Genomic DNA, 22,982 nt, shown 5'->3' on the forward strand with positions numbered 1-22,982 from the left:
AAAGGTCCGCGCAACGCGTTCCCAGAGACTGGGAGGATACAAAATCCTGGTCCTGGACAATGTGTTGCTGAGGCAAATTAGCTGTCTGACCGATGCGTTCAGCCAATTTTTTAGTCTGCAGCCCCAAGGTATGACCGGTTCCAGCAGCCATCGCCAGCGTCTGTTTTACATGGTGTGGGAATACCTAGGGGCAAGATCAGACTTGGACACCTTTCCCACCAAAAATCCTCTGGCTTACTGGGTTTTGAGGATGGATCACTGGCCAGAGCTTGCACAGTATGCAATTGAGCTACTGGCCTGTCCTGCATCCAGCGTTCTTTCGGAACGCACATTCAGTGCTGCTGGAGGCTTTGTAACCGATCACAGGGTGCGCCTCTCCACCGAATCAGGCTTGGATCACCACCAGCTACCAAGTATCTGATGCTGATGAAACTGAATATTTTTTTGGGAAATATCAGATCCCTTCAAGACTGCCTATGCTGATGCTGAGTGACTATCCTTTTCCTCCTCAATGATCATGCTGATTTTTGGTTCTGGGCACCGCCACCAGTGGCTAAGACCCAATTTTTCTGCCCCTGTTTAACAGGGGCGTGTAATTACAATTTTTGATGCAATACTTTGCAGCAGGGCTCATTTCTGCGCTCCAACTAGAGTATCTGTAAGGGGTTGCAGTGTTGTGGCACCAGTGCCTAAGGCCCAATTTGTCTGCACCTGTTTAACAGGGGCATGTAATTACAATTGTTGATGCAATATTTTGCAGCAGGGCTCATTCCTGTCATTTTGTGCAGGGACACTTCACAGGCATACTATAGACATCCAGCAGGTATGATATTTAAAGGAATTTTTCAAAAATATTTTTTTCACTTTAAGCATCATAAAAATCACTGCTCCTGAAAAAACTGCAGTTTTTAAAACTTTTTTTTGCATTGATACATGTTCACTGGGGCAAGACCGGGTCCCCAAACCCGGTTTAGGACAATAACTTGCATATTAGCCTTTAAAATTAGCACTTTTGATTTTGAACGTTCGAGTCCCATAGACTTTAATGGGGTTCTAAATTTCACACGAACGTTCGGTCCGTTCGAAGGTTCTGATGTGAACCGAACCGGGGGTGTTCGGCTCATCCCTAATGTAGACCAGCACAAGGTGGCAATGATAAATAGTTTTCAAAATATTTTACAAATAAATATCTGAAAAGTGTGGTGTGCATTTGTATTCAAACCTCTTTACTCTAACCTAACTAAAATCTAGTGGAACCAATTGCCTTAGTAAATAGAGTCCACCTGTGTGTAATTTAATCTCAGTATAAATACAGCTGTTCTGTGAAGCCCTCAGAGTTTTTTTTTTAGAGATTCTTAGTGAACAATCAGCATCTCGAAGGCCAAGGAACACACCAGATATGTCAGGGATAAAGTTGTGGAGAAGTTTAAAGCAGGATTAGGTTATAAAAAATTCCCCAAGCTTTGAACATCTCACGGAGCACTGTTCAATCCATCATCCGAAAATGGAAAGAGTATGGCACAACTGCAAACCTACCAAGACATGGCCGTTCAGCTAAACTGAAAGGGCCAGGCAAAGAGAACATTAATCAGAGAAACAGCCAAGAGGCCTATGGTAACTCTGAAGGAGCTGCAGAGATCCACAATTCAGGTGGGAGAATCTTTCCACAGGACAACTATTAGTCGTGCACTCCACAAATCTGGCCTTTATGGAAGAGTGGCAAGAAGAAAGCCATTGTTGAAAGAAAGCTATAAGAAGTGCTGTTTGCAGATTGCGAGAAGCCATGTGGGGGGGACAGCAAACACGTGGAAGAAGGTGCTTTGGTCAGATGAGACCAAAATTTTTCTTTTTGGCCTAAAAGCAAAATGCTATATATGGTGGAAAACTAACACTGCACATCACCCTGAACAGACTATCCCCACCGTTAAACATGGTGGTGGCAGCATCATGTTGTGGGGATGCTTTATTCAGCAGGGACAGGGAAGCTGGTTAGAGTTGATGGAAAGATGTATGGAGCCAAATACAGGGGGTCTGAAGGACCGATGTCTTAGGTTAACCGATGAAGCTGACTGATGGTCCGTCGTGCGTACACACCATCAGGTAAAAAACGATCGTGTCAGAACGCGGTCACGTAAAACACAACGACGTGCTGAAAAAAACGAAGTTCAATGCTTCCAAGCATGCGTCGACTTGATTCTGAGCATGCGCAGGTTTTTAACCGATGCTTTTGCATACTAACGATCGGTTTTGACCTGTCCATCGGTTACATTTTAAAGCAAGTTCTCATTTTTTTGACTGAAGGTTAAATAACCTATGGGGCCTACACACGATCAGTTTGGACTGATGAAAACGGTCATTCAGACCGTTGTCCTCTGGCGATCCTATCGTGTGTACGAGGCCTTAGGCAACTTACACACGAGGGGATCTCCGCTGGAAACGGTCTGCCGGACCGTTTCCAGCGGAGATTCCTCCTCCGGATTTGGATCCGATGGCTTGTACACACCATCGGATCAAAATCCGCACGGAATTCATCCGCAGTGACGTGTCGCGCCGTCGCCGCGATGATGACGCGGCGACGTGCACTACGCTGGAAGGTAAGTACTTCCACACATGCGTCGAATCATTACGACGCATGCGAGGGAGGGGAGTGGACGGATTGATCCGGTGAGTCTGTACAGACCACCGGATCAATCCGCTGGACCCGATTCAAGCGGATAGATTTCTTAGCATGCTAAGAAATTTATATCCGCTTGAAATCGATCGGCCCGAGGAATCTCCGCAGAAAAAAATCTGCTAGGCCGTACAGACGACTGGATTTGTCCGCTGGAACTGATCCGCGGATCAATCCCAGCGGATAGATCCGGTCGTGTGTACAAGGCCTTAGAGTCTGCAAAAGACTTGAGACTGGGGCAGAGGTTCACCTTCCAGTAGGACAACGACCCCAAACATACAGCCAGAGCTACATTGGAATGGTTTAGATCAAAGCATATTTATGTGTTACAATGGCCCAGTCAAAGTCCAGACCTAAATCCAATTGAGAATCTGTGGCAAGACTTAAAAATTGCTGTCAACAGAAGCTTTCCATCCAATCTGACTTCAACTATTTTGTAAAAAAGAATGGGCAAAAATTGTAGTCTCTAAATGTACAAAGCTGGTAGTAGAGACATCCCCAAAAAAGACTTGCAGCTGTAATTCTACAAAGTATTGACTCACAAATGCACGTCACACTTTTCACATATTAATTTGTAAAAAAAATTGAAAACCATTTATCATTTTGCTTCCATTTCACAATTATGTGCCACTTTATGTTGGTCTATGTTGGTTCAAGGGGTATGAATACTGTATATCGTGTTTATTTGTTTTTATAAATTACTTTACAATCACTTTAAATAGTGCACATTGTCTTGTTTTATTTTAATGTGATCCGTGTATCTAGGTAGGGCAAAATGAAATGTTATTTTTAAAGCTGTTCAATTGCACTAGACAAACAATTTAGATCAGTGTGCGAAAGGGTATTGTTGTGGGTATAGGAAGCTATATGTGGAACTCCCAAATAGCTGAGTCACGGTCCTGTCATGTTAAAATACTTATCTTTTCCTAGAAGAGGTGAGGAATCTACAGAGCAGCACAGGTAACCAGACTCACCTTTACCTTACTGATGTCACTTCATTGAATAACAGCTTACACAACCCATGTCCATCAAATATATTGCAAGCTTATCTAACTGGGAGCAACGCAATGGCAAACATTCTTCAGGTGTCATAAACAGAAGAACTAGCTGGCTATTTCAGTGTAACAATCAACTTGAAACTTGTTTGCAGAATCAGAACATACTGCTGTTTTTTTAACTTAGTAATTAGCCATTGTATTTTCCGAAAAGCAGAAAAAATATTAGTGAGGGTACATGGGTATATGTTCTTCATCATAGACAAGCAGAATAAAAAAGTCGATTTTTTGTCTTTTTTTAAACCCAGTGGTCTCTGTGTTAAAATGCAAAGAAGTGGGGAAGGATTCAAACTTTTGTTGGTCTTTTACCACTATTCAGAGCTCCATTAGTGGTGCTGGTGCACATTTATACCCTTTATTTCGTGTTATAGTGACTGGTTTCACCAGATAGGGATATGCAGTAGGGACTCAGACAACAATAAAAAGCTGAGAGGAGTTTTAGAGCCAGTTCACACTGGGGCGACTTGGGATCCGACTTGAAGTCGCCTCAAGTCGTCCCAAGTCGCGCTGTCGAGAAAAACAATGCAAGTGAATGGGAGCGGTTTTAATACACACGACTCGAGTCGCTCCGACTTCAAAAGAAGTTCCTGTACTACTTCAATCCGACTTGTAGGCGATTTGTACCCATTGATTTCAATGGAAGTCGCCTCCAAGTCTGATCCAAGTCTGATCACTGTCTTAACTGAAGCGACTTTCCAGGAAGATAACATACATTTCTCAGGCAAACCTCTCCCTCCCCCTCCCCTAGAGCTGATTGTTGTTTGATTGGCCACTGGAAAGTCTCCTGTCCTGGAGACGACTTCAAGTCGTGTTGTAAATCGCCCCAGATCGCCCTGTGGTTCATGCTCAAGTCGTGTCGGAGTCGTCTCTGAAAGTCGCTCTGGAAGTCGTGTCGCCCTAGTGTGAACCGACTCTTATGCCCCGTACACACGGCCGGGTTTCCCGTCGGGAAAACTGCGGGGAGAGCTTTTGGCCAGGAATCCCGGCCGTGTGTATGCTTCCTCGCAGTTTTCCTGACAGGAAAACTGCCGGGAATCCCAGCAGGAAAATAGAGAACCTGCTCTCTATTTTCCCGTTGGGATTCCCGTCGGTTTTAAACCCGGCAGTTTTCCTATGGGGAAACACTGCGAGGGAGCATTCACACTGCCGGGATTCCCAGCCAAAGCTCTCCCCGCAGTTTTCCCAACGGGAAACCTGGCCGTGTCTACACGAGGAAACTTACCGAGCAGGTTCTCGCGTTTCCGTTGGGATTCCAGGCGGACTTTATACCGCCGGGAATCCCGGTCGTGTGTACAGTGCTTAAGCCTTTGCGCCAAAAAATGGTTTGTTGGCTTAATTGGAAAAAAAAGTAGCATTTTGCATTCAACTTTTTAATTATATATATTTTTTAAAACATATATTAACAGAACACATTTCTGTTTTAAGTAAAAATTAGTACTTGAGAAAATGAACACCGATAATTTATTGTAAACCATCCTAATGCATCCTGCATTTTCTCAATTAAAGATATTTGAGTCATACAAATTCAGAATCTTGTGTTAGCAAAACATTGCCTTATTTATTTATTTTTTACAGGTAAAATTTGTAGTTAAACCTAAAAGTGCGTTTTTTTTATCACCACTATTCCTTTATCCTGGTTTTTGACATTTACAAATGCAGCAACTGGGAAACACCTTTTTGAAAAATAAAAAGTGCATTTTACCTAGAAATATATGGATAAGACCAAAATGAGGAACAAATGAGAAGGAAACAGGGACAAAGGGGTTTTGTCCTAAATCAGGGATAGTTTGAAGCTATGCTTATATAGCACTGAAATGTATGCAGAACCTTACATACTTTCACATTAGTTCCTGCCTTAAAGCAGTATTAAACCCAAATTTTGTATTTTGCAGCTAACCGATCCTAGATGTTGTGACTGCTTTAAACTTCTGTTTTATTTTTTGATTGATATCCACTGAGTGGCAGCACTGATGTCTACTCATTGGCAGTACTGATGGGCACTGATAGGCAGTGATTGGTGGCACTGCTAGGCAGCAATGATTGGCAGCACTGATTGGTACTGATAGGCAGCACCGATGGGCACTGATTGGCAGCACTGATAGGCCCCACTCATGCGCACTGATGGGCCCTGATTGGCACTGATAGGCCCTGATTGGCAATGATAGGCTGCACTGATTGGAAGCACTGATTGTCACTGATAGGCAGCACTGATGGGCATTGATTGACAGCAATGATAGGTCGCACTGGGCACTAATGGACCCTGATTGGCACTGATAGGCCCTGATTGGCACTGATAGGTAGTACTGATTGGCAGCACTGTTTGGCAGCACTGATGGGCATTCATAGGTTGCACTGATAGGCGGCACTGATTGGTGGCACTGACTGGCAGCACTGATAGGGCAGCACTGATTGGCAGCACTGATGGGCACTGATAGGCATCACGGATGGGCTTTGATTAGCACTGATAGGCAGCACTGATAGGCCGCACTGATAGGCCCTAATTGGCACTGATAGGCTGCACTGATTGTCACCGATAGGCAGCAATGATGGGCATTGATTGGTATCACTTATGGGCCCCACTAATGGGCCTTGATAGGCCCCGATAGGCTGCACTGATTATCACCGATAGGCAGCAATGATGGGTATTGATTGGCAGCACTGATAGGCCGCACTGGGCTCTGATGGCACTCATAGGCCCTGATTGGCATTGATAGGCTGCACTGATTGGCAGCACTGTGTTGGCACTGATGGGCACTGATAGGTTGAACTGATAGATGGCACTGATTGGCACTGATAGGTGGCACTGATTGGCATCACTGATGGGCACTAATAGGCATCACTGATGGGCCCCACTGATGGGCTTTGATTGGTACCGATAGGCAGAACTGATCGGCACTGATCCACACTGATATGCAGCACTGATAAGGAGCACTGATGGGCACTGGTAGGTAGCACTTATGGGCAATGATAGGCAGCACTGATGGGCACTGATTAGCACTAATAGTCAGCGTTGATAGGCAGCACTAATGGGCACTGATTGACACTGATAAGCAGCACTGATAGGCAGCAATGATGGGCACTGATAGGCAGAATTGATTGGCACTGATAGGCAGGACTGATAGGTGGCACTGATGGGCTCTGGCACTGATGGACAGCACTGGACCCTGATTGGCACTGATGGGCTCTGATTGGCACTCATAGGCGGCATTGATTGGCAGAACTGATGGGCTCTGATTGGCAGCACTCATTAACACTGAAAGGGTAGAGGAGGATTTTCACATGCAGCAAATAGGGAGGCTTGCAAGAGCCGCTCAGTGTGTGAAACTGTCAGATAATGTAACTGCTTACTGGGAGAGAGACCTGCTTAATGTCGGGGATTGGCGAGACTGAGCAGTTATCAAACACTAACCAATGATTGGGCTGCATAAGAAAGGGGATGGAAACTGAATAGTTGTTGGAGTTTCCGGCCAGTAGGAAGTTCAACTTGCTGCTGGTGACAGGGTGGTAAGCTAAATTGAGTACAACTGTGGTCAACAGTGAAATTGTCATTTTTTTTTTTCTTTTTTCTTTCGGTTTATTATAGTATTTTTTGTTTTGCTATGAATGCTCAATACCTGCTGGATATATGGCTAGTTGAAGGTGCGCATTACCTCTTCCAGAGACACCCTCTTTAGGTTATTAATTTGGGGGAAGCCCTCCTCATGTGTGGATCTGAGACTTGTATCTTGGACACTGAGGCTTAAATGAGAAGATCGAGAGGGCTTTAGGGCCAGATTCAGAGACATGAGCGGATCTTTGTGCGGGCGTAGCGTACATTATTTACGCTACGCCGCAGCAACTTAGAGAGGCAAGTGCAGTATTCACAAAGCACTTGCGTCCTAAGTTACGACGGCGTAGCGTAAATTAGCCGGCGAAAGCCCGCCTAATTCAAATGTGGAAGTGGTGGGCGTGTTTTATGGTAATTACTCGTGACTCCACGTAAATGACGCTTCTTACGAACGGCGCATGCGCCGTCCGTGGACGTCTCCCAGTGCGCATGCTCAAAATTATGCCGCAAATACTCATTGGTTTCGACATGAATGTAACTTACGCCCAGCCCCATTCATGGACGACTTACGCAAACAACGTAAAACGTGAACAAATCGACGCTGTTCCGAAGTCCATACCTAACATTGGCTACGCCTCATAGAGCAGGGGTAACTTTACGCCGGAAAAAGCCTTACGTAAACAACGTAAAAAATGCGCTGGACGCACGTACATTTCTGAATCGGCGTATCTAGGTAATTTGCATATTGGACGCAGAAAATCTACGGAAGCGCCCCCTAGCGGCCAGCGTAAAATTGCATACAATTATACGCCGGCGTATGCAAGTTACGTCGGCGGAGGAAGCCTATTTTTTTAACGTATCTGGCTTTGAGAATCGGCCTAAAGATACGACGGCGCAGATTTGAAATTACAGCGGCGTATCTGGAGATACGCCGCCGTAAGTTGTTTCTGAATCTGGGCCTTAATGTTTAAATATTTGAGCCATCTTAAGCCTCTTATATTATTTCTACAGGAGACGCATCTCCTGGCCAATAAGATCCTTGCACTACGCAGACCCAGGATACAGCAGGCATTCCATGCAACCTATTCCAGTTACAAAAGAGGGGTGGCTATATTACTGAGTAAATTCCTCCCGTACAAGGTTCTACACCTAGTGACTGACCCAGAGGGTCGATCCATTATACTTTTACTAGAAGTCAAAATTACTGTATAAGCCATGGTTAATGTGTATATTCCCCCTCACTTCAATCAGCAGGTCTTGTACACTGTGTATGAAAAGTTAGCCACACGACAATTCTCCAGACTTTATATAGCTGGGAATTTTAATTCTATCATGGATCCCTCTCTGGACTTGTTTAACCCCAGCAGAGTATACACATCACACCTGATTTACTTCAATGGGCACAAGCCTTTAAGTATACTGAAATTTGTAGATGGAAACACCAGACCACTAGGGCCTACTCCTGCCACTCATAAAACAGTATCCAGGATCGACCTGGTCTTTGGTAACACCTGTGCTCTGGTGGCAGTGCAGAAGGTCTCGTATTTACCTGCAGACCTCTCAGATCATGCCCCTCTGGAAGTCAAGATGGTGTTGGTGGAGGACAGGAGACAGAAGTGCTGGCGTTGGGCACCCAAGTGGTTGCAGGACCCTAAGGTGGAGAAGCTGGTTTCTTCCAAGTCGACTTCTGTAGTCTGGGAGGCCTTCAAGGCCCCCACCAAAGGAGAGTACATCTCTGCCATTAAAGTGGTTCACTCTGAGATGTCCTCTCAAGTGCAACAGTTTGAAGATGGTGAAGCTAGGGCGGCAAAGAGTTTTTTTGACTCCACGACTCCGGATCATTTCAGTCAACTGGCTGATGCGAGAAGAACATTGTCTGTACATCTTGCATCGGCTGCGCATTTGGAACTTGGTTCTTTGGCTGGAAGGATCTTCAAGTTTGGAGACAAAAATAGCAAACTCCTGGCAAACTTAGTAGCTGACTCTAGGATGCAAATGGTAGTGCCCGAAATCTGCTGCTCAGATGGAAGAGTTGTCTCTGACCCCGAACACATAATAAATAAGTTTTGATCCTTTTTATGCAAACCTTTACAAAGAAGTCCCTGTCTGGCCTGATGCACAGCTTAAAGATTTTCTACAAGCCCTACACTTACCTACTCTCTCACAAGAAGATCTTGCGTTTCTAGACAAAGATTTTACTATTGAGGAAATTGAAGCAGCAATTTACTATTTTCCCAGTAAGAAAACACCAGGCCTGGATGGCCATCCGATGAATGGGATCGAATGTATGCAGCTCTAGTAGCACCAAAACTACTGCAGGTTTTCGCTGACTGCAAAGAGCGAATGTCCTTAACCCCTCTATGTATCAAGCCCAAATTGTCCTTATTCCTAAACCTGGCAAGGATAAATCTCAGTGTGCCCCTTATAGGCCGATTTCTTTGCTAAATTATGATCTCAAATTTCTGATCAAGCTCTTGGCAACCAGGTTGCAGGCGATCCTCCCTTCTCTAGTAAATATGAACCAGACTGGTTTCTTTCCTGGAAAGGGGACGGATATTAACCTGCGCAGGGTCTTTACCCATTTATAGTTACTTCCACTAGGGTCCTGGTAAAGTTAGACATCGAAATGCATTAGGTTTGGTAGCCTGGCCTTACATGTCCGCATTCTTAGAAGGCCTGGGTTATGGAGTAGAATTTTGCAGGTGGATTGAAATTTTGTATAAATGTCCGACAGCACAGATTAAATTGGACGGTGCTCTCTCGCCCTCCTTTTCAGTCGGGAGAGGTACGAGGCAGAGCTGCACACTATAGCTGTCTCTTTTTGCCTGGGTGATAAAGCCGGTTGCCTCGGCCCTCAGACATGCTGACCGGGTTAAGGGCATCCAAGTTGGTACCATCAATTCCATGAAAAACTTGCAATGTATATGCAGATGATCTTGTCCTGTTCTTAAATGATCCCGGCTCCTCTCTCCGGGAGGCCCTGCGGGCTCTCTCCGGTTTCGCTGACTGCTCCAGTCTTAAAGTTAACTGGAACAAATCTCAAATACTGCTAATTTGCGCTGCAGCTCCGATCTTGGCTGACCCCAACCTCCCATTATTATAGACTGATAGAATTAAATATCTTGGCATTTATATTTCATCATCCTCTCTTGATTACTGTGCATTGATCTAGCCCCACTGATACAAGACATGAGGGCTAGATTGAAGGCTTGGGCTCATCTGCCTTTATCTCTGATTGGGCGAAAAAATGTATTTAAGATGGAACTTTTACCTGTATTCCTCTATGTTCTTAGACATTCCCCGCTGCCTTGTTGTCACATGCACACAATTGGCTAATCTCAGATGAATCCATCATAGTAGTGGTCCTGGAGGCTGGCTGCTTGGGCTCATATGAAGCATTAAAAAAAATGTTTTACTGCGGGCCTGACGCACCTTTTCTTTTGACAGCGGCCATGAAAGCTATTGTAAAAGTATGGCTGGCAGCTAATTCTCTATGTCCTATACCCCCTGGACATATTTCACCACATGAAAAGGGAAAAAAATTGCGCTAACAAATAATAAATCAATTAAGTGAATAAATATGGAGGCAGCAATTGCGTGACCTAACACAAAATAATAGAAAAAAGCAGAAAAATTGCGCCAACCTAATGCGTGCAATAAAGTCCTTATGTGTATCCACAAAAAATTATCAAATTATTAAGGAGAAAATCGCACAAAAATACATGCAAAAATAAATGCAAATAAGTCCTTAATAGTGCACATATGCAACATAAAAGTCCAAAAATAGTGAAATCCAGAACAGACGACACCCAGTGTGTGATTAATGACACAAATGTGATCCGCCACCACATGGACTGAGGCTTACCACAAGGCGACCAAATAACAGCGTTATTTATGGTTAACACCAGGATACTGGTATATAAACAATATTTACTTAAGTAAATATTGTTTAATATCATTCAGATATTTATACAGCAGCTTGGGAGACGGTTTGAGGAGGAGTACTTCACAATAGATTTCGTATATCCCGCCAAGGATTCCTATGTATTGTGGTCTGTTTACATCCCGGGTTCAACTTTAGCTGTTCCTCATACTCTGGAGTATCCTGGTGTTAACCATAAATAACACTGTTATTTGGTCGCCTTGTGGTAAGCCTCAGTCCATGTGGTGGCGGATCACATTTGTGTCATTAATCACACACTGGGTGTCGTCTGTTCTGGATTTCACTATTTTTGGACTTTTATGTTGCATATGTGCACTATTAAGGACTTATTTGCATTTATTTTTGCATGTATTTTTGTGCGATTTTCTCCTTAATAATTTGATAATTTTTTGTGGATACACATAAGGACTTTATTGCACGCATTAGGTTGGCGCAATTTTTCTGCTTTTTTCTTTTTTTTATATTTCACCACATAATCCTCTTTGGTACAATCCAAGACTGTCAGAATGTATGTCAATATCTGATCCCAGTGTGTGGGCATTCAAAGGTATTAAATATGTGGGTCAAATATGTACTGGGGGGGCAACTACAAACTTTTGAAGAGCTGAAACGGAACTACGACCTCCCTTATTCACATTTGTTTAGGTTTCTGCAACTTGGACATGCCTTCAATACCCAATTTGAGAATCCCCAGGGACAAATCTCTACCTAAGCCCTTGTCCAGCATACATAAAGTAGTATTACCCAATGTACGCATGGGCCTAGAACCCTAGACGCACTAAAAGCCAGGTGGGAGAAGGACTTCCCCACACTAGACTCGGAGGAGTGGGAGGAAATGTGGGAGTGTTCCTTCTTCCAGTTGGTTTTGGCCAGGGACAGACTAGTCAAGTTCAAGATCATACATAGAGTGTGTTTTATGCCCAAGCGCCTACATAAAATATACCCATCGATGCCCGATTCCTGCTGGAGGTGTGCCTTACCGGCAGCAGGTTTTATTCATATTTTTTGGAAATGTTACCTGGTTAAGACCTTTTGGACTGCTGCAACTTTTATGGCAGTCACTACAATCCAAATCCCATTGAGGGTGGACGTTTGTCTGCTGGACCTTGTAACTCCTCTGACTCATAGCCAGGCAGTTAGAACCCTAATAAGAATACTACTTTACTATGCTCGTAAAGCCATTATCCTACGATGGAAATCCCCCTCTGCTCCATCCATCAATTAACCTCTGGAAACATTTGATTAATTCAGCCCTTCCATTATACAAAATTACATACTTGTCTATAGGCTGTACCAAGAAATTTCATAAAGTGTGGAACATTTGGGTGGAATCCCCCTATACTAATGTTGATTCCCCGGAAGACTAGTTCATTTTTCATAAAAGTGCTCATCATTGACGATGGTGGTGGACTTCTACATTTATGTTTTATTCCTGCTTTGTGGAGCTGAGAGATGGTGTTTTTTTATACCATGAGTCAAGCATTGTAGAATGTCTAGGAAGAGGGTCAATTGGTAGGATTCCTATTATTTCGGCCTTCACCAGCGGTAAGAGTGTACCAGCTGTTTTGATAGAATAAAGCCTCGTACACACGACCGAGAAACTTGATGGGCGAAACACATCGTTTTCCTCGTCGAGTTCCTTGTTAGGCTGTCGAGGAACTTTGTATGTATGTCGAGGAACTCGACAAGCCAATTTTCTCCATTCCTGTCAAGGAAATAGAGAACATGCTCTATTTTTGGCTCGTCGAGTTTCTCGACAGTTTCCTCAACGAAAATGTACACAATGTTTCCTCGGCAAAAAAATATCTCCCAGCAAGTTTCTTGCTGTTTTTTGCCGAGAAACTCGGTCGTGTGTACAAGGCCTTAGGATACCTTGGTTTAGTTAGGTTATTTTCATTGTTTTGTTATGTATTTGTGGGTTTGCCCAATAGGCTCTGTTCTGTACCTTAATTATCTCAAAACTTATAATAAAAATAATTTACAAAAAAGGGGCGGGGCCACATAAATTTAGCAGCCTGACATTACCTCTCAGTTGTGACAGCTGGTCTTTCTCTCTGCATGCAGTAATTACATTACCTGACAGTTTCACACACTGTCTCGCTATTTGCTGCATGTGACACTGTCTCACAGGCAGTGTGGCTGCACTGTGAGACAGTGCAGAGCAGATCTTGGGAGACAGCACAGTAATTAGGGTGTGCCCAGGCACACCCGTCACACACACTGTGGGCACGCCTATGAATGCAACTAGCTAGGAGGCATGACACTGTGAAAAACTCTCAATCATGTATTAGAGCAAAGCTAGAAATGTTTTGCATGTAGGTAGTGGGGGATTCTACACTGAAAACCAATGAAATGGGGAATTTACAATGACCACCAATGTAAGGGAGGATTTACATTGACCACCATGTAACAGGATTTTGCCCCACTCACCAATTTGAGCCTAGGTTCACATATATGCGATGTGGGAACAAGCACCATCCAGCGCTGGTTCCTGCATTACATCTCTCCCACAGGAAGTTCACACTAACCTCTACGAACCGCTGTAGGTGTCAATACATTGTTAAAGTGGCTGTAAACTACAAAAAAAGAAAAGAAAAAAACCTGCAAGACAAAGGCATAATGAGCTAGTGTGCATTGCATACTAGCTCATTATAAAATACTAACCTCAAGCCTTGTACACACGGGCAAGAATCTCGTCAGGAAAAAAACGTTGTTTTTCCTGACGAGATTCTTGGCAAGAATCTCTTGCCGCCCGAGTGTACACACACTCATTTCAAAAGAACCGCGGTTCTTTTGAAAGGCAAGAACGTGGTACGACGAGCATGCGCTTGTCACATTCGATGCCGTCGCCGCCATCTTGCTTCACCCTACCTATGCCGTGGAAGCTATCGCGCATGCGTCAAAGTAATTTCGAGCATGCGCGGGTTTCCACAGCGACCAGGTAAGTAAACAGTCGCTCGGGTTTCTCGTCGGGAAACAGGCCGACAAGAATTTCGATGAGAAAATAGAGAGCAGGATCTCTATTTTTCTCGTTGAGATTCTGGGCAGATCTCCAGATGAGAAACCTGAAAACCTCGTACACACGCTCGGTTTTCTTGCTGTTTTTTGCCGAGAAAACCGAGCGTGTGCACGAGGCTTAAGATCAAAGCTGTTGCAGCTCTGACCGGCGACATGTCTCCCAAAGTAATTTTTGGGTTTGCCGACTCCATCGTTGTGGTTGAGCGGAGCCACGATGACGTCACTCCCACGCATGCGCAAGAAAAAGCTCAATAAAAATGTGAGAGAGCATAAAAAAGAACAAGCTTCTTCAAACTTTTAAAGGCAGAAATAAGAGTGCAGACGACTGTAAAAAGCAGCTTTTTATCTGCAGTGTGCATGAACCTTAATTCTGCGTACACACGGTCGGAATTTCCGATGGAAAAAGTCAGATGGGAGCTTTTCATCAGATATTCCGACCGTGTGTATGCCCCATCTGACTTTTTTCTATCGGAAAATCCATTCTTCTGTATGAAATTCCGACGCACTAAAAACCATGCATGCTCAGAATCAAGTCGACGCATGCTCGGAAGCATTACATTTCATTTTTCTCGGCTCGTCGTAGTGTTCTATGTCACTGCGTTCTTGACGGTCAGAATTTGGTGTGACTGTGTGTATGCAAGACAGCCTGAGCGGAATTCCGTCGGAAAAACCACACGAGTTTATTCCGACGGAGAAAACGGTCGTGTGCACAGGGCATTAAGGAGATTCACCCTCTCTATTCACTGTTACCACTAAAAGTGAAATAAAGGGCTCTTTCACACGGGCGGCCCGTTCATGTCCGCCTGCCAGTTTTTTAGGCGGACCTGAACGGGCGCTCCGTGCTCCTCTATGGAGCCACGGATGTCAGCGGTGACATGCCCGCTGACATCCGACCCGCTCCGATCCGCCAAAGTGTGACGGAGGAAAAACCTACTTTTCCATCCGTCTGGCGGATTGGGTGAACACGGACAGACGGTCCGTGTTCATCCTATCCCCCCATAGGGTAGGGTGACCAGACATCCCCGGTTTCAGGGGACAGTCCCCAGATTGAGGACACTGTCCCCGGACCAAGTCTGCCCCTGGTTTTGTCCCCGGATTTAATTTGAACAGGACAGTCAGTACAGAATATAAAAAAAATTTAATTACACACCCGCTGCTCCAACTAGCACAGAGGCTGTATTTTTTCCATTATCTGTGCCCCTTTCTGATGATCATGTGCTGGTCGGAGGGGAGGGAATATTTCTTCAGTTTCGGGTACATGCCCATTCAGCTCCGCTCGCATGTTCTTCTGTCTTGGCCCAAATTCCGGCCAGCCACCTGCCTGCTTATATCCTTGCCTTCCCTGGCGGAGTGATCTCCCTCCACTCCCCACCCAGTAGTAGCCGGGGCCCGGAGAGTAAGACTTGACAGGCTGTGAGGCGGGCAGTGGTGGCGGCGACAGGCAAAGAGTCGCTGATTGCCCCCATTACTAGTAAAAAAAAAATTATGTCCCCAGATTTCATTTAAAAAATCTGGTCACCTTACCATAGGGGAGAGCGGAGAAAATACAGGGCGGTCCCTGCACAGTGTGCGGGGACCGCCGGCTCAGCGGGGATCAACGGAGCGATCCCCGCTGAGCAAGCGGAGGTTCACGGGGCGGATCATTACTGATCCGTCCCGTATGAAAGGGGCCTAAGTCCCACAAATCTTGCAATGGGGACACTCGTTTTGGTGACAACCAGGGATTCCCTCATTTTGGAGGGATTTCCTTTTATTTTCTTTTTTAGCTATGGGACAGAAAATGAAAAATTGAAAAAAAAAAAAAAAAAAAAACGTTTGCATTTAATTCTATTTTTGCCAAAATAAATAAATAAAAAAAAAATAATAATAAGTATAAGGAATCCTAGGACATAGAAAAATCCAATCTATGTTCTGTAGAAAATTACAATACATTACATTACTACAAGAGGAGCAAAGAAAGCAGCAGCAGAAGAGTCAGCGAGCAGTTTTTTATGTTCTTCTGATTGGTTGCTAATGGCTCATGAATGACTTTATGTAAGTGAGTGTAATAGGTTTACATGTGTGGACTTATCATGCCCCCTAGCACAGAGTGTGTGGGCGTGGCTGATGACGTCTCTGATGGCTGTGTCCGCCCTGCACACATGTCTGTGTCCCGGTATTATCAGCAGATCACTCTCCCCATTGCAGTGCGGTTAATGTGACAGCAGAGTTGTGTATAAGGACGTATATGGAGATCTGAGATCTGTGACAGCCATCACTTCTTATCTCACACAGCCTGCAGTGCACACATCTCATCATCACCAATCCTATATCTTTTATGTTAGGTAAGTCATTTCCTATAGACTTGGGAGGGCTTATACAACCTGCTACACGTTACCCATCCACTGCATGTCCTAACTCTGCAGGCAGATAATGCTATCCATTTCTTCCTATAGGATTATTGATCAATCCATGATTTTGAGTACCTGATGATTTTTCTTTTTTTTTTTTTGTGTTTGTGTTAAAAAAAAAAAAATCCATGTTGTGAATTTAGATTTTATAACTTGCACTGCTAGCGTTCGTTTATTTACATTCTTGGGAAAGATTAACAAAGATTGTCGCATGATGAAAAATGTGGCAATTGCTATATGCACACTTATTTAGGCTACGTTTCCACTATTGCGTCCCCTGAAGTCATGTGATTTAGAGTGTGAGATTGATGCGACTTTGAGTGCAGCTGTAAAGCCTAGTACACACGACCGAGTTTCTCGGCAAAAACCAGCAAGAAACTTGCAGGGAGATATTGTTTTGCCGAGGAAACCGGTCGTGTGTACATTTTCGTCAGGGAAACTGTCGAGAAACTCGAAAAGAGAGCAAGTTCTCTATTTCCTCGATGGGAATGGAGAAACTTGCCTTGTCGAGCTCCTCGACAGCCTAACAAGGAACTCGACGGGAAAACCATGTGTTTCGCCCGTCGAGTTCCTCGGTCGTGTGTACGAGGCTTGATACAACTTTACAGTCTACGGGTCAAAGTTGCATCAAAGTGGTGCAGGAACCTTTTTTTAAAGTCGCTGCAACTTTAAATCGCCTAGATTGGAACGGGTGCCGTTTAAAATCAATGGAATGTGACTTGTCATGCGACTTTGTGTCCGAAGTGGCGTGACAAGTCGCACTAGTGGAAACGGCGCCTTCCTCTTTAATAATTTTTATTACAAAATCAGAAGTGAACAGAATTGAAAAACAGTTAAAAAACGAATTTTCGAAGTGCAAATTACATGGGTCCAAAGTCGCACAAGATTGCAACTGCACATTTAGATAACACAGAATACAAATAATGTCTGACTTTTGCTTTGCGGGATCTTAGCCACGAAAGGAACACCAAAGCCTTAGGTGGTAGGAAATGCTATTGGTCTATTCTTAGGCAGGACAGCAACGTGCGGTGCCTATACGGATTAGGGGGGGCTCACCGCAAGATTGCAGGGTACTGAGAATATTGAGTCACATGAAGGAGGAACTGAAGTGGTTGCCGTAGTTTAGTGTTTTGTGTCAAACCTTGCATGGTGATTGGGTATCTAGTGCATGCTGATGCTATGCTAGTAGTGTGCTGTCCATCCATACGCATCCCCTTCTACTCACTCTGCCCCCTCCTTGCTGCAGTATTTGCATCACTCAGGTCATGGTTTACATTTTACATCAATTTTTAACTTGGCACCCTGGTGTTTGTTTATTTTGGCACATGCTGGTGGGACATCAGTAGAAACTGTTGCATAGCACTTTTTACACCCCATCCAGAGACGTGTGTGTGTGTGTTTTTTTTTGGCCAATGTAGGTATTTACAGGGACACATATAAAACCAATCTGTGTGCCCTGGTCACCCCACAATGCATCTGTGTTTTTTTTTTTTTTTTTTTTTGAATGCATTAAAAAGCACCTAAACGCAGTGAAAGTGATGCAATCACATAGGAAATAAAGGGAGAAAACGCACGTCCGTGGATATCAACAAAAATAATAATGCACTGAAATACTATGTAAAAAAATAAAAAAAATAAATGAAAGAGCATAAAAAAGAACAAGCTTCTTCGAACTTTTAAAGGCAGAAATAAAAGTGCAGACGCCTGTAAAAAGCAGCTTTTTATCTGCAGTTTCCTTGAACCTTAATTCTGCATGCACACGGTCGGAATTTCCGATGGAAAAAGTCAGATGGGAGCTTTTCATCGGATATTCCGACCGTGTGTATGCCCCATCTGATTTTTTCCTATCGGAAAATCCGTTCTTCTGTATGAAATTCCGACGCACTAAAAACCACGTATGCTCGGAATCAAGTCGACGCATGCTCGGAAGCATTAAATTTCATTTTTCTCGGCTCGTCGTAGTGTTCTACGTCACTGCGTTCTTGACGGTCAGAATTTGGTGTGACCGTGTGTATGCAAGACAGCCTGAGCGCAATTCCGTCGGAAAAACCACCCGAGTTTATTCCGACGGAGAAAACGTGTGCACAGGGCATTAGGGAGATTCACCCTCTCTATTCACTGTTACCACTAAAAGTGAAATAAAGTCCCACAAATCTTGCAATGTCCATCAGTGCAATTTGTTTTTCTGTACGTTCTACACGTAAAATTTGTAACGACATTATTGAATACAGAACAGAAAAGGCACCAATAAAAATAAAATACATATTTCTCTCTATCAGTCCCCTCCACTGTGTGCATTATTAGGTAATACTGTGTAGACATAACAGGCTATGGGACAGCCCTCAATAATCGCAAACTACAGTGTATATATTATCCCTAGTTCACAAGAGTGCAGATTTCAAGTTGCGCTACTTCAGCGCAATTTTTTTTTTTTTTTAAAGCTGCCCGATCAGTGCGATTTGGATTTCCGATTTCATTGCGACTTAATTTAACAACGCAAGTTACAGTGAAATCTCAAAAAAGTAGTGCAGGAACCTTTCTCTGAAACAGGAAAAAGGACTAAGATTCCGAAATAAGAAAAAAAAAAGGTCTCAAATTTATAATTAAATATATATATTTTATATATATTTTATATATATTTTATATATATATATATATATATATATATATATATATATATATATATATATATATATATATATATATATATATAATATATTTATATTAAAAAAAATTATAATCACATTAAAAACACATGATATAAGAGAACATGAACACATCTAGAAAAAACACTGTCCCATGTATGAGAACAGATATAATGCTGATACATGAAAATCGCATGGATGGCTTAGAGAAATTAAATTAAAATATTTTAATTACAATTGGAGGCCATTTTTCTTTCCTAAAGTCCCTTTTCCTCTCCTTTTTTTTTTTTTTTTTTCCTGTTTTTGCTCAAATATTATTGAATGCGGTGCCACACTCTGCGAGTGAGTGAGAGACTTGTAAAGCGCAACACATGCGAACTGAATCGCCTCTGGGCGCTGTATCCATTTCATGGGTAAGGAACCCCTTGACCTCAGAAGAGATGGGTTTTAATCTTTCTCCTGAAGGCCAAGTGGTCCGACTCCAGTCGGATGGTGGTTGGTAGTGCATTTCACAGCCGAGGTCCCTGGACTGCAAATCTTCGATCTCCTTTGGACTTGTATCTGGCTTTGGGTATCTGGAGGAGGTTTTGATTGGTGGATCGCAGAATGCGATTGGGTTATGGGCTTTTTTTTTTCGGCATAGATATTGGGGGGCGTTGCCTTGAATACACTTATGTATTAGACAGAGTGCCTTGAAAGTGATTCTGTCTTTTACTGGCAACCAATGAAGGGATCTCAGTGAAGGTGAGATTGATTCCCATGGTTTTTTCCCAGTCACTAGTCGAGCGGCCGTATTTTGAACGACTTGCAGAAGAGTGATTTGGTATTTGGGGAGTCCTAGATAGAGGGCATTTGCGTAGTCGAGTCTGGAATTGATGATTGTTCCCACCACGACTGCAATGTATGTCTCGGATTTCTTTTGCGAACCTTTCTCAAAATTGCTGCGACTTAAATTTTTATATATATTTTTTTTAAACTGTGAAATCACACTGGTGTAAACCAGGGATTACTGTATCTAAAGCTGGCCATGCAATTGGTATTATTATACATTAAAACCTTGGTTTGAGAGCGTTTTGCAAGACAAGCAAAATGTTTTAATACATTTTGTGGATATATCCACATTTGTTTTTTGCTTAGTATCTAGCTTTTGTGTTTAGCAGCAGAACCTTTCACTAGTTTATATTTAATTTATTTTTCTTTATTCACCTAGCGCAAATTTTTCCTTCCTTTTACCCATTCACGTTTAATAAATTTTTCCTTGATATACAAGCGATGTCTTGATATAAGAGTAGCGTCATGTCACAACTGAGTATAAAAAAGAAGAGAGGAGCCTCTAAGTGTAGAAATACGATTACATTTAATGAAGATCGTTAGTAGGCACAACCATCAGTTAAAAATTCACGCATGCTCAGAATCAAGTCTACGCATGCTTGGAAGCATTGAACTTCGCTTTTTTCAGCACGTCGTTGTGTTTTACTGCATTCTGACACGATCGGTTATTTAACCTATGGTGTGTAGGCACGACGGACCATCAGTCAGCTTCATCGGTTAACCGATGAAAACGGTCCATCGTTCTGTTCTCATCGGATGGACTGATCGTGTGTACGCGGCTTTAAAGGTGCCTCTCTTCTATTTTATACCCTGTAAAAAAAATGCTTTGATATACAAGTGCTTTGGATTACAAGCATGTTTCTGGAACTAATTATGCTCAATGCTGTATTAGAAAGTTTTTGTTTCATAAATATTTATTAGATTTTTTTTAATCATTAGTGGGGTCAAAACAACATTTGTTTTTGACCCCAGTGACAAGAATATGCAAAGAAGTAGGATGCAGGAATTTTCTTGATTGATCCAATATGGGGTTTTCTTTCTGGAAAGTCCATTCGCCACAAAATTGAATGTTAAAAGCAGACATTTATTTTTCAAAGTACAGTACTTTTGAACGACGTTCGTTTTGTCATCCAATGTGCTGATGGTAATTTTTGTGATATCGTTCTTCTTTCGAAAAGCTGTTAGTGCTTGCCCTATAGCTGCAACTAACGATTATTTTCATAATTGATTAGTTGGGCGATTTATTGTTTCGATTAGTCGATTAATCGGTTAATAGCCTCAAAAAAAAAATTAATTTTTTATTTTTTTTGGGACAATTTGTTGTTGGGCAGATTACAAAACACAAATTGCGGCAAAAACACATTACATGCTTTTCCATTGCAGCATCTCCATTAAAGTATATATATTAAAGCAACGTCCTTGCCCTTTCCAAATACGCAGCAGCTGAAAAAAATCATGGATGTGAACGTGTCCCATAGGAAAACATGTAACTGAACTGTAGTGTGTTTCTGCAAAAAGCACCAAAAAACCCAGGCCTGAGATGTTTAGTAACATAATGGGGGTTAAAAAAAGAAAAATAAGTACAAAAAGAGCAAATGATCGCTACCGTAAGGGGTTCATTTTTTTACTGTGGGACAGTGAAAGTAATATTTACAGTAGCGATTTGCTTTTTTGTACTATAAAGGGCTAATTTTAGTTATTTTAACCCCATTATGTTACTGGCCGATTAATCGATTATGAAAATTGTAATCAATTAATTTCATAATCGATTAGTTGTCGATTAATCGATTAGTTGTTTCGGCCCTAGCTTGCCCAGCTCAAGATTCAATCCTTCTTTTTTTTTTTCACCTTTTGGTCACTAATAACACCAATAAGGGGTGATAGGAAAAAAAAAAAAAGAGAGTGCCTGCAGAACTACAAATTTCACTATATCTGATGGAGCAGCCCTAGAGATTGAAGGTATACAAATAGAGCTTTTAAGCCAAATATATTGTGTCATATTTCTAGAAAACAGCCTTTTTACTTTAGGCCTCATATGCATGTGTATGTAATGTACAATATGACTATTTTGGCACCCAGGAGCCACGGTGGTTTTGCATCCAGTTGCCTGTACAAATTAATTCCAGGATTCAGCTGTAAACTCAGCTCCAAGCTTAAATATATTGGCCCGGATTCACAGAGAGTTGGGCGCACATTACGCCGCCGTAACGCAAACGCCGTACGCCACGCCAACGCAGCTCAGAGAGGCAAGCATGGAATTCAGGAAGCCAGTGCTCCCAACGCTGCGTCGGTGTGGCGTAGGTTTCGAAGGCGCAGGCCGGCGTAGGTGGAAGTGGGCTTGACCCATGCAAATGAGGTGTGACCCCCTGCAAATGATGGTCCGAGCGCCAGACAAGTACATTTACCGAACTGCGCATGCGCCGTGACGTGGACGCATCCCCCTGCGCATGCTCACAACCACGTCGGAACAACTGCCTAAGATACGCCGGAGCAATGCGTACGCCATGAACGTAACCTACGCCCAGCCAGACACACGTCCAACGTTAAATACGCCGGCTTCTGTTCCCTGGTGCAGACCTTTGCATGTCTGCTGCTGGGTTACACCTCCTTTATGGGCCTTAACTTTACGCCCGACGTACAACTTACGCGCACCTCTCGTAGCCTGCGCCAGGCGCACGCAGGTTTGTGAATCGCTGTATTTCCCTCATTTACATATTTAAATGACTAATCAATGGGAGCGGCACCATGCTCCCAGCCTAAATGTGCGCTCTACACCGGCGTACTCAAGATATGTCAGCGGGGTGTAGCCTGGTTTTAGGCGCATCTCTGTTTGTGGGTCTTGCGCACAGATACGACGGTGCACATTTGCACTTACGTCGGCG

At 43.2% G+C, this 22,982-nt stretch overlaps 1 protein-coding gene across 2 annotated transcripts in view; it reads left to right on the forward strand.

The window, feature by feature from the left end:
• ABCG2 (ATP binding cassette subfamily G member 2 (Junior blood group)) overlaps positions 1-22,982 on the forward strand; it is a 216,695-nt gene that overhangs the window by 138,658 nt on the left and 55,055 nt on the right. The window contains exon 1 of one of the 2 annotated variants that reach the window (XM_040325774.1): positions 16,390-16,558. The exons of the other annotated variant lie outside the window; for it this stretch is intronic. The gene's annotated coding sequence lies outside the window, so the exon portion shown is untranslated. Of the gene's footprint in view, positions 1-16,389; positions 16,559-22,982 lie in introns of those variants that run through there. 2 annotated transcript variants of the gene reach the window in all.

Source organism: Rana temporaria, chromosome 1 (genome assembly GCF_905171775.1).
Source record: "Rana temporaria chromosome 1, aRanTem1.1, whole genome shotgun sequence".
Lineage (NCBI taxonomy): Eukaryota > Metazoa > Chordata > Amphibia > Anura > Ranidae > Rana > Rana temporaria.